This window comes from Furipterus horrens, unplaced genomic scaffold, assembly GCF_987537825.1.
Source record: "Furipterus horrens unplaced genomic scaffold, mFurHor1.1.pri manual_scaffold_2, whole genome shotgun sequence".
NCBI lineage: Eukaryota > Metazoa > Chordata > Mammalia > Chiroptera > Furipteridae > Furipterus > Furipterus horrens.
Window position 1 is genome coordinate 138,257,291 of NW_028327172.1, and position 16,386 is coordinate 138,273,676.

The window sequence follows — 16,386 nt, forward strand, 5'->3', positions numbered from 1 at the left end:
GGTGGGACGCTTGCTCTTGGAACCTGGCCACAATGTAGTGAGCATGCTCTGGCCACATTTAATGTTCTGTCATCAACCACCAGACATATAAGCAAACTTTCAAACAATACTAGACTCAGCCTTCAAGCAGCCCTACTTGAAATCAAATGAAGCAGAGATGAGCATTGCCCAAACTGCAGATTTATAAGGAAAATAAATATTTTCATCATTTAAGTCACTGAGGTGTGGGACAATTTTTCAGGTGTCGACAGTAACCAGAATAAGTTCAGGGCAATAAAAAAGAAACACTTCTGCTACATGTAACAACATAGTTGACTCTCACTGGTAAACCACAATGTTGAATGAAAGAAGCCAGACACACAAGACAGGACATACTGTATGATACCATTTTGATGAAAAACTAGAAAATGCAAGACTTGGCTACAGTGACAGAAAATTGAGTAATTGTTAGCTGAGGCAGAGAAGGAAGGTGGTATTGATTGGGAAGGAGTGACAGAGCCTTATGGGGTGGGTGACAAAGATGTCCTATATATTAAGTGAGTAGGATTATACACTTAATTCCATTTATAAAAATTCTTCAATGTATATACATTGTTATATGTATAATATACCTAATTTTTAAGGTTGGGGGGGCGGGGAGGGAGAGCTAACAAAATAATGAGGAATTACTAGCTATAGTCAAAGAGGCAACAGGAATCCAGAATGGAGAGCATGGCATTTTACTACTGGAATTGTTGCCTAATCAAAAGAGGTGCCTGAGAGGCTAAACTGCACTTAGGCAAACTTGCAGGCTAAGAAGACAAAATATCAGAGAACAAGATCCACAAAAGAAACCACCCCCTGCTTTCAAATAAGACCTCAAAAAACTGAATCCCAGGAGAAGGGATAGTCCAGAAATAAACTAAACCAGCCCCTTGTACAGACTCTCAAAAAATAAAATAAAATCTCAGCTTGGATAAAGGTGATCCTAACTGCCTTGAAAAAGCAATGGAAAAATCCTTACCTAATCTATAATTAGTTCAAGAAATATTTTTTCAAATACAATAAATGGTACACAACCAAAGATAAGCAAGCACATAAGGAGATGAGCCTCCTCGAGAAATAACAGACCACAGGGGGAAAAAACCCTATAGAACTCCGGAAGGGAGTTATCATGCTTACTCTGTCCAAAGAGATTTGCGCAGAGATTGAACATTTTGATAGGGAATTAGAAACTATTGAAGTGCATAGCAGTCAAATTGAAACTTGAGAATGAAAAATATATCAAAATTAAAAACCCGCAGAATACATGTAAGAGCAGATTAGACAGAGATGAGGATGAATTTAGCAAACTAGAAGACAGGCCAGAAGAAAATATCCGGAAAAAAGAAACAAAAGAATGGAAAATATAGAAGACAAGTGACGTACATAGATGATTCAGTGAGATCCAACACTGTATATAATTGACATTCCAGAAGGATTAAGCTAGAGAATGGGGAAGAAGCAATATTTGAAGAGATGATGGTAAGAACTATACAGAACTGAAGTACATCAAGTCACAGAATCAAAAGGTGTGTACCTCAAGGGAGAAAAGAAGAGAAAGAAAAGAGAAAAGCATCTGAAATCAAAAGACAAAAAATCTTTAAAACAGTCTGACAAAAAAACAAATTACAAACAAAAAAGCAATAAACTGCAGCTTACTTCTCAATAGAAATAACGCCAAATACTTTAGAATAATCTCTTCTCCAAAAATGTAGATAAAAATATATGTATGTATATAGCTCCAATCTAGAATTCTATAGTGAGCAAAATGAATCTTTCAAGAATATAGGTGAACTAAAAACATTATCAAACAAAAAGTTTGAAAATTTTTCAATACTAATCTACTTGAAAGAAAATACTAAGGGTATTCTTCAGACAGAAAAAATAATTATTCCAAATGGAAGGTCATTAATGCAAGAAGGAATGAAAAAAAGAAAATACAGTAAGTTTAAATGAATAACAATAGCATAATAGCACGGAGCAATAGAAAAACATCTTTGGGTATACACACACACTTGAAAATGGGTAACAATGAAATAGGTAATGAAAGAAAAGTGGCTTTAATGTTTTAAAGGCCTTGCATTACCTGGAAAAAGAGTGAAAGTTTCAAGTAATATTGCACTTTGATAAGTCTAAAATACATATTAGAATTTCTTAGGCAAACACTAAAGGAATAGTAAAAGAATATATAATCCCAAGCTAATTTTAAAAAGGAAATGAAGTAATTATTTTTTAAAAATCAACCCAAAACAAACCTAGAAGCGCGGGTGGGGGGGGTAGGGGGTGGGGGGGAGGAGGCATAGAACAGGTGAGACAAATAGATTTTTTTAATTTAAATTTTTAAACACTAATGTCAATAGTCATTATGCCACTTCATTAATTTTTATAACAAGCACTGGCCCACACACACATACCTAACCTTTATAAATTTCAACCCCTCATCTATTCAATTTTTTTCCAAATCTTACTTCACCTTATCTTCTCTTATCTTACCAAAGATAGGCTAATGAACCTTAAAATGTACAAAAGCCAAACAAAAAGAAACAGGAACAAAAAACCCAGAGAGATAACTGGCTTATAAATATTGCATTAATTCCATTATAAAATATTAATTTGCCTTTAGTGATATATATAACATTACTAACTGAAACTCATACATTAAGAAGTTTAAAATGATACCCTTTCACTTATTTCAAGAAAAACATTACTCTAACATTTTTAATTTACTTGCTAATTCAGTGGAAAGAAAATTCCAGAATAAAATTAAACTTTTTCTACACTCATCAATGTCAGCAACACACAGGTGCAATGTGTACCTCTATCAGAGAATAATTAATGCCTTTAGGGCCAAAAACACTTAAGCAAATAAGACATGAAACTCCAATCACTCCTGATCTTCCTAGAAGCAAATGAAACTATATGCCATTTACTAAACACTTTATTTTTTATTTTAGCGTAGATTGATACTACTGTTTTGTGAGTAGATATTTTAAATAAGGTAATGTAAGCTCTTCTAAGGGAAAATGCCATGAGGGTTAAATCAAAATACTATATTGATATCAGTATGAGGGGGGACTCAAAACACCTGGAATTTATTTATTAAAAATTCTGTACTTATTCTACATGTTTAAACTTCAGTCATCTTCAAAGTACTCTCTATTTGATGCAATACACCTCCCAAGACATTTTTTTCTACTGCTCCAAAGTTTTTGAACACGTTGATTTTCATTGTTTTGATTGTCTTTTTTTGTTTCACCTCTTCCACATGAGCAAAACATTTCCCTTTGAGGACTTTTTTCATCGGGGGAACAAAAAAAGAAGGGCGCTATCAGGTGAATAGGGAGGGTGGGAGACGAGGGTCATGCTGTTTTGATCAAAAACTGCTGAACACTCAGTGCAGCATGGACAGGTGCACTCATAAATCTCTCATTACGAAATGGGCAAACATTGAAAAAATCTTCAATAAATCACTGAAGCAGGATGCAATCTCTCACAACAATTCCAACTGGTACACTGATACAGATGGGTTCCTAGAACACTCACCTAGCAGGGGAAGCCTGTTCTACAAGGAGCATGCCCTCCAGTAGATAATTCTGGTTTTCTGGGAGGTCCCCCTTATATAACACAGTACTGATATCAAATGGTAGTATCTCTGTAAAGAAATCAAAGAATCTTTTATTTAACATTAAATCCCAGGTTTACAGATATCAAAACTAACAAGTAATGGTGCCAGAGTTATAGCAGTAGATATCAAATTATGCAGTCATTTCCAGGTCTAGTGAAGTTAGAGTCAACTAGATTGACTGCCTTTCTTTAATGGCTATGGCACAAGATGATGAAAGTATGGTGCAAAGAGCCTTCTCTATACAACTAGTAGTGCTTGCTTCTGTGCCATGTAGAGCACTAATAAACACTCATACTTATCTAACCTTCACAACAGCCTCTTCAGGGATTGTGTACATACCCTTCTCCCATCCTCAGTGTCTCACCCAGCCACCTCCCTTTTTCACCTACCACCTCCTCCTCATCCATCAGGTCTTCCAAACCACTTCCTCAGGAAAGCTTGCCCTGCCACCTCCAAATCAAGTCAGTTTCCCTAGTTATAGGTTTCAGAACTCCCTGTACTTTACTTCAAAAGACTTACGCACCCTGTTGCTGAAAACAAGGTACCTAATGCAAGGTCCTGAGGTACACAAAACGCACTCAAGAAATAGCTGTTGAAGAAACAAACTTGAATTTATGATTCCCCCAATTTTACAAATAATGATAATAAGCTTTAAAATGTAAATATTTACATGAAGTGATATAGCCTGGAAAAGGCACAGACCAGTTGAGAATCCAACTGTTCGTGACTCTTAATTCCCATGCCCTATTCCCACATACTATAATGAAGTGTGCTAGAAGGCAGAATTCTTTTAAATTAATATTACCTTTGTATGGACTACCACTGTATAAAATTGAGACACTTTTTAAAAGGGAAAAATATGAGTCTCTAAATATAAGTAAAACACATCTAATAATGCAACGTGCCCTCCAAAAATCACACTGCACTAAAACAAAACAAGAATGGTTAAAGTGAAGTTGCAAACATCAACCACAAAATGTAATCACTTGTCTCTCTCTACCTGAAGTAGCAATTCCCGAAGTTTTAGTATTGTTGCCAAGTCTTCTGCTGCTTAAAATTGTCATTTCATTCCTAACACTCCATAACCAAAGTAATTTTTTTTTTCAATTTGCCACTAACTTGAATTTACTGGCCTCTTTTTCACCCATTTTCACCGGCTACAAAATGTCACAGTAACTTGAGACAGATGAGCACACTGTGTCAAAGACTGACCAGCGCAACCTCTGCTTAGCACTGGAGGCCCAGCCCAGTGTGGAGCCACTTGCCAGGAAGTTGTCTTGGTTCCCAATAATGCTAAGGATGACCATTCCATTAGCAGATGGTGCCAAAGCCATCACTTCTACTTAATGGCTTGTTTAACCAATGGCAGTTGTCCTTACTAGGAGCAATTTCACATTAAAACACTGTTCAAACTGATAATGGTATATCCTTACCAAAAACAAGTGCAAGACTCACTGACAATTTAGCTAAAAACAGATAAGAAGGTACCAACACCAAGACTTACTGTTTGGTACATGATGCTTCTTTGAATGCCTTTGTGACAACTCAATTCTTTAAATACATAATCAGCAAAAGAATTTCTGTTAACTCAGGCTGCGTGTACATGAAATTAAAACCATGGTTTTCCTTTAAAACTTAATTTCTTTCTACTTTTATGAGTATAATTTTTTTCTTTAGACATATTTCAATTGTATAAAGAAAAAAACAGGACTAACATCCATTTTAAGTAATAAGCTTAGACTATGTCTACAAACTTTATTATTAAAAAACAGCAAACTTAGAAATATGTTTTCTTAATCTTAGAGTCTGATGGAGTAAGAAACAAGAGCAAATAAACCACCGTTCCTTTGATACTGGCTAATTTTAATTCTTATTAAGGTGACTTGAGGGGGGGAGAAGCACCCTGATTTCCCTCTAACAGAACTTCCCAGAGATTCAATAGATAAGGAAGTTGACCAAGGTGATATGTGAAGTTCTGTCAAACTTTTCTGAGCTACAAAATATTACAATACCTATCCCAAAGACTTAATTTTCTTTATAAGTGGTTTATATTATTGAAATCACTTTGTTCCAGAAAATGAAATATTCAAGATCATGTCCTCACTTTTCCTTTCCACGTGTGTTACATCATTTCCAATGACTGGGTGTTGCCAATTCAAAAATCTTTCCCAGCCCCCATAAGTCTCATTCAACTCCTGTTAAAGTCAGTAGACTACAAAGCATCTGTGGATTAAAATGAGAGGGGAAGCAGGGAGAGTTCAATCTTCAATTTATAGACATGTCCACCAGTGGATTCCTGGATTCCTCGCATTTTCTGACATTAAAACACCTGTGAGTAACCATGCTCACACATTAGATCGCCACACTGTCACAAGGCGGTTAGCTCCAAACTATTCCGCAAACTTTGCAAAGACACACCGATTTCCAGGCTCCCCGAGTCCCTCCTTCACCCCATCCTTCCCTTGCCTAGTGGAAACAAAGTTCCGCACCAAGCAGGCACTAATTTAAAAGCACGAAGTTTGCCTCCGTCTTGCCCACTGGGACTCTGTAAGACGCAAGTGAAACTTGCAAGGGAGACACGTCTCCCGAGGGGCCGAAACTTGGCCTGGGGGCAAGGGGCAGCAGGTCTCCCCACCCCCGCGATCTGCCCGACCCGGCCGCTCCCACGAGCCCCCTTCACCAGCCAGCGGTCGTCCCGCGCAGTACCCGGCAAACCCGCCCCGCACGCCCCCTACGCCCCAGCGCCCCAGCGCCCGCCAACCTGCCAATCACACCCGCAGAACCCCACAATCAAGGCTCCAGAGGGGCGACAGGACGGCCCCACACACGGTTCCGCAGCCTGCGCGCCGCGAGCGCGGAGGAGGCACCGCAGCTCCGTCCACCTCCCCCGGGTCCGGGAATGGCGGCGTCCGGCTCCCCGGGACCAAGTCAGAGTCCCTGCCCCGAAGGAAACCCGGGGAGACGCCGCGGGCTGCCGGCCACCGGCGGTGGGAGAGGAGGAAATCAAGTTACCTCCGGGCGGTCCCAGCGGAGGCAGTGCAGGGGGCACAGCGGGGAGTCCCGGTGGCCGAGCAGGTCCCGGCGCGGCGTCGGCTACCGCAGTGCCCTCCGCCCCATTGTTTCCCTTCCAAGAGGATCCCGGCGTAGCCTAGCCCGGGCACCAGGAAGTTCCCCGGCGCGACACCTCCTGCCGCCGCTATGGAAACGGCCCCCGCCTCCAGGGCGGCTAGCCGGGGACCCCGCCTCCGCGCTGCCAGCCCCGCCCGCCTCACCGGCCGCCGACTACCGTCTCCACGGTGGCCGCGGCCGCCGCCATCTTGGCGCGGCCCGGGCGCCGCTTCCCCGCGGCACGCCGCTCCACGTTCCCGCCTCCCGCCGGGGCGCGCGGCCAGGTTCACCGCGTCCTCAGCCGGCAGCCGGGGCTCTGAGGCTGTGACCCCTGGACGCTGAGGGAGAGAGGGACGAGGCCTGGGGCGCACTGGGGACCTCGGAAGCACTGCAGGAACACGACACACAAGCTGATGTCCAATGGGCAGGTCAAGGAATGGCTGGGACCAGGCGTGAGGTCAACAGAGTAGTAACCAAGAGCATGGTCGCTGCAGCCAGATCGCCTCGGGTTTCAGTTCTGCCTCAACTACTTAGCAGCCGTCACACCTTAGACAGCCTATTTAATTTTCTCTTTGCCTCAGTTTCTTCATCTTAAAGTGGCATAATGGTACCTGCCTCTTAGGGCTATTACTTGAAACAAGCAAATGCTTGGTCGTTACTAAGTGTACGAGGGAATCATTCGTCTAATAAAATGGCATTGCTTTTGACAAAATTCATATTTCTCTCATTTTGCAGGAACTTAATCTAAGTGTTCCAATCAGCACTACTTTAAAATAGGCTACTGTATAAGATCCCATTGCTACTGAAAAGTTCTCAAATGTTCATCTTTTGTCCCATCTTTCTCTAGGTCAGCTTTTTAATTTCACAGAAATTGTCAAGAGTCGTAATCTCCAGAGTCTTCCAGTAAGAAGTTCCATAAAAAGATGAATGATGTAAACTTTCCAACGCTGTATTTAGCTGACAGTTAAATGATTTATTCAATAGAAGTTAGAAAAGTCAGGGTGTACAAATCACTAAAAGGCTTCCTGTCCTTGATTCCAGGAACTAGAATTACTAAACCTGGCAACTCTGCATGGTTGTTACTATCTCTCTTTTCCAGCTGGTGAAAACTTGCGCTAAGAAACTGGGTGCTGTGAGCAGTATGGGAGAGGAGGGATGGAAGGAGAGTCACATCTTCAAGATGCAAACTTTAAGAACTGTATGTAAGATTAAGTCTTTGTCTCTAAGGCTCCTAGCTCACAAGTATGATCTTTCTTGTGCCCTTTTGAGAAAATACAAACTTATACTTCCCTTTGGGTCTTTTTATTCACTCATTTAAACCAGATTTGTGAAGACTAGTGTTTATTTTTATGATGCTGATATAAAAAATGGCATAAATTGATATATGAATTGGGGTAAAAGTAGATCAGGAGTTGGGAGGACATAGGAAACTTTTTTTCAACATCCAGACACTTCTTCAGATAGCTAATGCTCTGATTAGCTATCACCCAGACTGGGATATCCTGAATTTCTGAAAGGCAGAAGCCCCCATTCACAGTTTTGTAGTTCCACTGAACCCGCAGATTTCTTTGCACATAAGAGGCCATCAATAAACAGTTATTGAATTAAAATGCCATGGTTTGTTCTGACCGGTGGGGCTCAGTTGGTGCATCATCCGGCAAACTGAAAGATCACTGGTTCAATTCCCAGTCAGGGCACATGCCTGGGTTATGGGTGGGTTTGGTCCAAGTCAGGTGCGCATGAGTGGCAACTGGATTGTCCATATGAGAGGCAACTGATTGATGTTTCTCTCCCTCTCTGTACCCCTTCCTTCCCCTCTAAAAATAAATAAAATCTCAAATAAGTAAATAAATTGCCATGTTTTGGTTCAGCTCTCATCATTTAAGGAGACCCTGGGAACTACAGAGACATGCAAAGAGATGTTACTCAAGGGACATCACTGCAAACACCATAAACAAGAATCCCAAGTCTCTAGTTAATGAGTTCATGGGAATTTGGATAAACAACCCTGGATTTGGCAACATGAAGTAGATATTTCAGATATGTTTTTTCATAAATTATATGGGTAATTTTTTTTAACTTTATTTTGGACTTCATTATGAACACCATTGACTCAATTTTATACTTCAATAATTGCACTCTGATGCTATGGTATTATTAAGAGTTCAGAAATCCCCACATTTTTTCCCCAAGTGTCATCAGTGAGTCATGTCACCTCAATATAAAACTTGATTTGTTCTTAGGTATAATTTCTGTGACTTGCCATAACTTTTATTATTAAGCATCTTAGAGGTATTATTAAGCATCTTAGAGGTATTGTTAAAGTATAAACACTTATTTTTATCTTTCTTGCTTACTAAGGTATCTCCAGGTAGTACTTGCCATGTGGTGGGCATGCAATGATTTTAAAGGAAATAAAGATAGAATAATTTTTTCTCTAAATCAGAATGAGAAAATTTTTTCAAAGGGAAAAGATAGTAAACATGAGAGCAGTCATAAACAATATAGAAAAGAATGAGTGTATTTAGATTATACTCACTCCATGATTATATTAACTCCAATGTGAAATGCCAGATATTAAAATACCCTCTATCTGAAGAAAGGGTAAAAGCTTGATATCAGTAAAGCACCAAAAGTAAAAAGATGAATGGATTAACAGTTTGTGTTACCAATTAAAATACTTCACAAATACCAAAGGTGTAAAACTACAACTAATGGAATACAATAGATGGGTATTTGCATCTCACTTTTGCAAAAGATATATGTTATGCTAATGAAAATAAGTTAAAATGTTTCCAAAAGCGTAAGTATATGTTTGAATCCCCCACAGGATGCCAGAATAACTAAGGCCAGAGGTACAATTTGTGGTGGGAACGTAAAAACAGAGGACATAGAGAAAAAAAATTCTCCGAAGCATACCATCCATCCTTCACTCTCATCTTCAGAATATGGATGAAAGGGTGGGTACTTAGAGACGCATGTAAACTGAGACTTCAAAATGTGAACCCACAGCTATCTGATCCATTTAATTTTTTTTTAAGAGGTAAGCAGATAGTTTCCTAAGGGAGGGATATTTTTTTTTTTTTTTTTTTTTTTTGTAAAGCTGTAGAAAGCCTTGCAGGACACATTTTCATCCTCACAAGCAGCAGTATTTTCTGAAATTTCTTAAGGAACCAATGCTCCATAATCAGTTAGGAAAGTCAATCCCACTGCCGCTACATATAGTTGTTCTTCATGGCTGGAAAAAAACAAAAAGTCAACATCTGTGTATTCAGTATAAGTGAAAAAGCAATGAAGATCAAACAGCCACATCCACACTGTTCATATTAAAAAGTTATCCTTTGGTTTAAAAGAGAAGTTATTGATTGCAGAGCAAGGAAAACAAATCCATGGAATGATTGTGAACCCCATAAAATTGTATGCAAGATGTTGTGTATGCAGTTTGTTACTTATAACTTTGTGAGATTGTCTTTTTTATTTGATGTGCCATTTTGTTTCATTTTTTCTGTCTTCTTAAGAATATACATGCCATGAGATTGGGAAACTTATCTGTCTTCTTCCATAGTCTATCCCTTGGTCCAGATCAGTATCCAATACTGAATCAGCTCTCTACAAGTTATTGTACAAGGAGTGAAGGAAGGGAAGGAGAAAGATAGGGAGGAAAGAATGCAAGAGGAAACAAAGGTATACAAATATCCATTTTGGGAGAAAATTTTCTAACTTTTCTCCTATACTCAAAAGTGTCTGTGACTCAAAAAGAAAAAAAGCAGGAATGACTAGTTTTCAACTACAAAGGCCGCCTCTCATTATCTCCTCTGCTTTTTTTTCTCACAAGCCACCCTCCTCCTAATTACATACCAAAATGGTTATCATGGTTTCCCAAAAACCTATAATGATGCCTATCATTTGAAAAATGTCTCCTTATGTTTTTATAGCTTTTGAGAATTTCTTCTGCCTGCTCAGCTTATAGTTGCCATATTTTACCTCTCCATTTGGCCACTTAGATGTCATGTCATTTGTTTGTAATTTGTTTGTCTCATCAAGAAGAGGTGTATTAAAAAGTATTGTAAGATATTGAAATAACTGAACTACAATTTCAAGGCATTTTTGTCTCTGTTGTAGGGTAATAAAACTTTTGTTTCTATGTAAATGATTTTTAAATTAACTTTTAAACTCTTGTGCATATATCTATATAAGTTGTGTGGTAGCTAATTTTCAAAGATGCCCCCACCACCTGTGAACCATGCATCCAATATTTACATCCTTTCATATCGTCCTTCTCTTGAATCTAGATTGGCCATGACTTACTTTCAACCAAAAGCAGAGGGTGGGAATGATGCTAAGTGATTTCTAAGTCTAGATCATAAGAAGTCTTGCAGCTTCCACCTGGGTCTCTGGAACACTAACCCTCCAGAACTCAGCCACCATGCTGGAAGGGGCCCAAGCCACATGGAGAGGACACATATAGGTGGTCTGAATGAACCTTTGCTGAGCCTCCAGCAACATCCAGCATCAACTGCTAGCCACGTGGGTGAGCGATCTTGCATGTCCAGCACAGTTAAGCCTTTAGATGCTTTGAGTCCCAACTCTGTGACCCATGAGAAACCCTAAATGAGAATGACTCATATGAGCCCAGTCAACCCATGGAACCATGAGAGCAATAATAAATTGTTTTAAGCCACTGACTTTAGAGTGGTTTGTAGGGTGGTTTGTTACCAAAATGCAGATAACTGGAATAAATTGATTAAAAATAAGTGCTAAAACTACAGTTAGCTATATTTGTGCTAAAACCTTAAAAAATAAATAACTATCAATAGTAACAGAAATGCTATATAAGCTGGACAAGTTATAAAAGAACAAGGTGTATATAAATGTCTAATTACTATGGTGTTCACCCAAAACTAATACATTGTATGTCAACTGTAATTGAAAAAAAATTAAGCCCCCAAACCACCACACACACACACACACACACACCCCCAGTAAATAACAAGGTTAACTAAGAGATTCTAAAGTACTCTTTTTCACAACTAAGTTGCTGATTCTGTCTGGTTCTGTCCTTTGAGGTGGGATGATATGCTGAGCTTTGTGAAACAACATGATGACCTTAACCTTTTGGTGTCTGCAAAGTAAATATACTTGCAATTACATTTGACTTAAACAGATGATAAATAAGTCCTTGCCCACATGCTTTGGCTAAAAAAAGAGAGGAGGGGTGGTCACAAGTAAACTATATTTGCTTATACTTAGTGATAATCGCAGGCCCACAATTCCTAATCTGCAATTTTGAAATCCACCAAGGTTTGAAAACCAAAAGTTTTTTTCCCCGAAGTTTGGCACCTACCTCACTTGGTAGCAACTGAACTTTCCTTTGGGTATTTTTGGCCTTTATCTTACTTAATATGAACACCCATCCTGTTGCAGAACTGTTTGATTACAAGGTCCCATCCCAGATCCCTTTTATACTGCCCCACAACTAACATGCAGTATATGTGCTGCATCTCCCTTCTAAAAATCGAAACTTCTGAATTCCAGAACACTTCTGGTTTCAGACCTGAAGTAGGCTTTATTGGGGACCTGAAGTAAACATTTTTGTGCAGGGGGAAGGGCTGTATAGTGTGGAGTCATTGAATACTCTCTGGATTCAGACAGCTTGAGTTCAAATTCCCACTCTGCTGCTTGATATCTCTGAGACCTGGGTTAGTAAATAACCTTCTGCCTCAGTTTCTTCATCTGAAAAATGAGAATAGTAATAGAAACTACCTCAAAGGGTTCTTAAGAGAACTAAATAAGGTCTTAGCCGAATAACTAGTAGTTAGTAAATGCTCAACAAATTGTTGGCTCTTATTGTATTATTATTAAATGTAAGCTTTTTATTAATTCAATAAAACTAATAATATCTCAGTTATGGTTTAGTGAGGAAAAAAGGAACTACTCAGGTGTTACCAGCAGAAAGATATTTAATATAGGGAATCAGACATGTGCAAAGTCTGTGGAAGGAGTGGATGGGTGAAGACTGAAAAGGGACCACCACTAGCTCTCAGGTTCTGCCAGCAGCTGTGGACATCAGGAAGCTGCTGCACACAGAATCAGAAACTGCAGGAAGTGACAGGAAACCACCGCCAATGTCACAGCTGCCTTGCAGCTTAGAAGCTGGTTACTGTCAGGGCACTTTCTAGTGTCCAGCTTTACTACAAAAATATATGTCTGTCAAACCCTCGTGTCAATCACTGCTCCTTGTGCCATCCAAATGCCGTGTGTGCCTCTCACTGGCAGGACCTACACCTTATCAGAACTGTGTGGAAATGCAACCCCATGATAGAAACAATATTCAACACAAGTCATTTAATAATATAACTTTCATGTGTAAAATGCCACAAAAGCTCTATAGTATAGAGGGGCTTAGTGGTGTGAAATTTAGTGTATGCACTAAATCTCAATTTTATTAAATGTAACCAAATTCCAACTAAGTTAAAACTGAATATGAAACAAGTCTCTAAAATATAAAGGTAGTAGTCTATATGAAGTTTTAAAAATGAAGAATCAAATAGCAATAATTTGTCATTATTCAACCTTCCCAGCAAAGGTAAATCCAGCACCTAGTAGACATGAATATTTCTACAAGAAAAAGATATACTACATAATCTTAGATGATTTGCCAACTCCTTTCATGGTTTGGATGTACCATCACTAAAAACCCTTTAACTTCCTTTACTGTTTCCATGTTCTCTGAACAAGTTCCTTGTTGTTGCTAGGTTCCTCAGAAAAATTCTTAACCAAAAAAAAAAAAAAGTTATGAATGTAAGACAAGAGTTTAAACCTTTAAAGATTTTATATTTGCATTTTAAATATAGGGCACCAAAGCTAACAAGATAGCTCCATCAGTAAGCCAAAGTGACATATCACGAAGACCAAGACTGAGATATCAAAGTCTAGAATAGTGTCTAGGGTTGGGCCAAACCTGCTAGTCCACACTGAGAAGCCATGCTGGCTATGAGGGGCAGCACTTAAAAGGGAGAGTATGCAGTGAATCCTTCTGTGGCTATGTGCGACCAGTGGCCTCTGGTTACACACAATACCCTGTTCATTTCCATTTGTCCTCCCTTAAAATGAAGAACAGTCTTTCTGAAAATGCTGTCCTGTGTGAAGTCAGGTTTGTTTACATTGCGGGTAGGATGTTCATGGAGAAAGTCCCTGTAACTATGGTGGTGACAATGGTCATCACAGCAGAGAACCCCAAGGGAAAAATGAAATGCTTGTGTTTCATTAGAAGTTGTTTGGTCCTGTTGCCTGTCACATCTTCAAACCCTTAACACTTCCCCTCTCTTCTGACCCTTTGCAAGCCAAGAATTTAGGCATTTTGTGACTTGATTTATAAGCAGGAATAACTGCCTTACAGTCTCTATAAAAAAACTCTGAGACTTAAATGTATCAGGTTGGAAATAGGTTAGACCAGAAATCTAGGCAGTACCCTAATCAAGATACCAGTCTACACAGAGGACAGGGTCCTGAGAGGCTAAGATAAGATTCTATTACCAAGTAGGTAATAGAAATGAGTGGGTAGAATAATGTGGCACACTTATCAGACCCATCTCCTAATTTAGCACGCTGCCACATCACATTTCCAGCCTCTTTGCAGTTAGGTGTGCTCATGTGACCAAGTTCTGCTCATAGCAAGCCACTTCCCGTCCTGGCCCACATAAACCTCCCACAGGCAATTCTCTATGCTCTATGCTCTTTTCTCTTTCCAGAGCAACTTTGAATGTCAAGTGTGGAAGATGGCATGGCTGGGATGAGCTTGGGTCCCTACATGTCTGCTGGAGAACATGGACACCCAGTAGAAAGACCCAACTGGGTTTCACCTTCATGAGAAATAAAACTTGATGGTGTTAGAAAGTGGGAAAAAGGAAATTGAGAAGGGGGAAGAAAGGAGACACTGTCCTCCCCTCCCTAACCCCATCATAGGCACATTTTCAGGCAGAGCAATTAAAGGAATTATTGGAAATGGAAGCTGACGATCTAGAAATGGATTTCCTTAAAACATCCATGCTCATGTACCTCTTAGAAAGTCTTCACACACCCTTAAGAGTACTTTCGAGCCTGAGGGTTGGGTAAGTGAAAAACCAGTTCACACCAGAGCCCAGTGAGGAAAGTCTCAGTGGGACTCTAAGGAAAACCTACCACCAGGTAGATGCCATCTGTCACCATGGCTAAAGGAGACCCCAACGAGCTGAGAGGCAAGATGTCCTCCTATGCCTTCTTCATGCAAACCTGCCGGGAAGAGCACAAGAAGAAACACCCAGACTCTTCCGTAAACTTTTCTGAATTCTCCAAGAAATGTTCGGAGAGATGGAAGACCATGTCTGTGAAGGAAAAGTCAAAATTCGAAGATATGGCAGAGTGGCAAAGCTCGCTATGACAGAGAGAGGAAAAATTATGTTCCTCCCAAAGGCGATAAGAAAGGATCCCAGTGCTCCCAAAAAACCTCCATCTGCCTTCTTCCTGTTTTGCTCTGAACATTGCCCAAAGATCAAAAGTGAACACCCTGGTTTATCCATTGGGGACACTGCAAAAAAATTGGGTGAAATGTGGTCTGAACAGTCAGCCAAAGATAAGCAACCATATGAACAAAAAGCAGCTAAGCTAAAGGAGAAGCATGAAAAGGATATTGCTGCATACCATGCCAAAGGCAAAAGTGAAGTGGGAAAGGAGGGTCCTGGCAGACCAACAGGCTCAAAGAAGAACGAACCAGAATATGAGGAGGAAGAGGAAGAGGAGGAGGAAGAGGATGAAGATGAAGAATAAAAAGCTATCCAGTAATGATGTGTATGGAGTATGTGTGTGCGCTCAAGCAATTGTTTTGCCAAGAATGTGAATTCAAGTGCAGCTCAATATTAGCTTCAGTATAATAACTGCACAGATCTTTGTACAGCTGGTAAGAATCTTTGTAGAGAAAATACTTTTTTCAAAATGCAGGTTGTAGCTTTTTGAGGGGCTATTACATACAATTAGATTTTAAGGCTTTGATGTTAAATGTTTCTAAATATTTAATGATTTCTTTAATTTCTTGACTTGTGTACGGTAGCACAGCAAACTCAGCAATTAGTATCAATAGTAAATTTTGGGTTTTTTAGAACGTTGAATTTGTTGTTGTTGTTTTTTTAATTTGTAATAAAATTATGTATATTAAAAAATAAAAATAAAAATGAGTACTTTATCCAGTTTAAAGACCTCTGCCTTAAATAGCTACTATTAGTTTGAATTCAGCCCCAGGTCAGCCTCACCTCCTCTAGTTCTACACATTCCCCTTACGTGACAATGCACCTTTGACTTCAACCACCATGATCGGCTGATAGCTCCCAAATCCCTCCTTCCAGGTCAGACCTTTACTCTGAGTCTAAGAACCACATGTTCAACATCTTCCCTTCTCACTCTTCTGACTTAGGGTTAATATGCTTTCTTATATGCACAAACTTATTCTATCTTAGATTTATGAAAAATATTCAACCCCATAAGTTAAATTGGGAACTAAGTAGGTAGCATTTTAAAATTATTTTACTATCTACAAAGTGCTCTCATCTATATACATGTGTATATAACATACAGTATACAAAGAATACATGTGACTCTTA

The 16,386-nt window shown here is 39.5% G+C and overlaps 1 protein-coding gene, 1 long non-coding RNA gene and 1 pseudogene across 6 annotated transcripts in view; 1 reads left to right on the plus strand and 2 right to left on the minus strand.

Moving 5' to 3' along the window:
- USP6NL (USP6 N-terminal like) overlaps positions 1–7,203 on the minus strand; it is a 185,441-nt gene extending 178,238 nt beyond the window's left edge. The window contains exons 1-2 of one of the 2 annotated variants that reach the window (XM_090266506.1): positions 6,659–7,203; positions 3,565–3,673 (exon numbers count right to left, since the gene is read on the minus strand). The gene's annotated coding sequence lies outside the window, so the exon portion shown is untranslated. The remainder of the gene's footprint in view (positions 1–3,564; positions 3,674–6,658) is intronic. The other variant, XM_090266505.1, reaches the window with a different exon arrangement.
- Positions 7,204–9,424: 2,221 nt separating this feature from the next.
- Positions 9,425–16,386, minus strand: part of LOC150019565 (uncharacterized) — a 38,659-nt gene continuing 31,697 nt past the window's right edge. For all 4 annotated transcript variants that reach the window (XR_016509060.1, XR_016509058.1, XR_016509061.1 and 1 more), the window contains one exon: positions 9,425–9,992. This is a non-coding gene — a long non-coding RNA (uncharacterized LOC150019565). The remainder of the gene's footprint in view (positions 9,993–16,386) is intronic.
- LOC150019566 (high mobility group protein B2 pseudogene) lies at positions 14,954–15,559 on the plus strand (annotated as a pseudogene).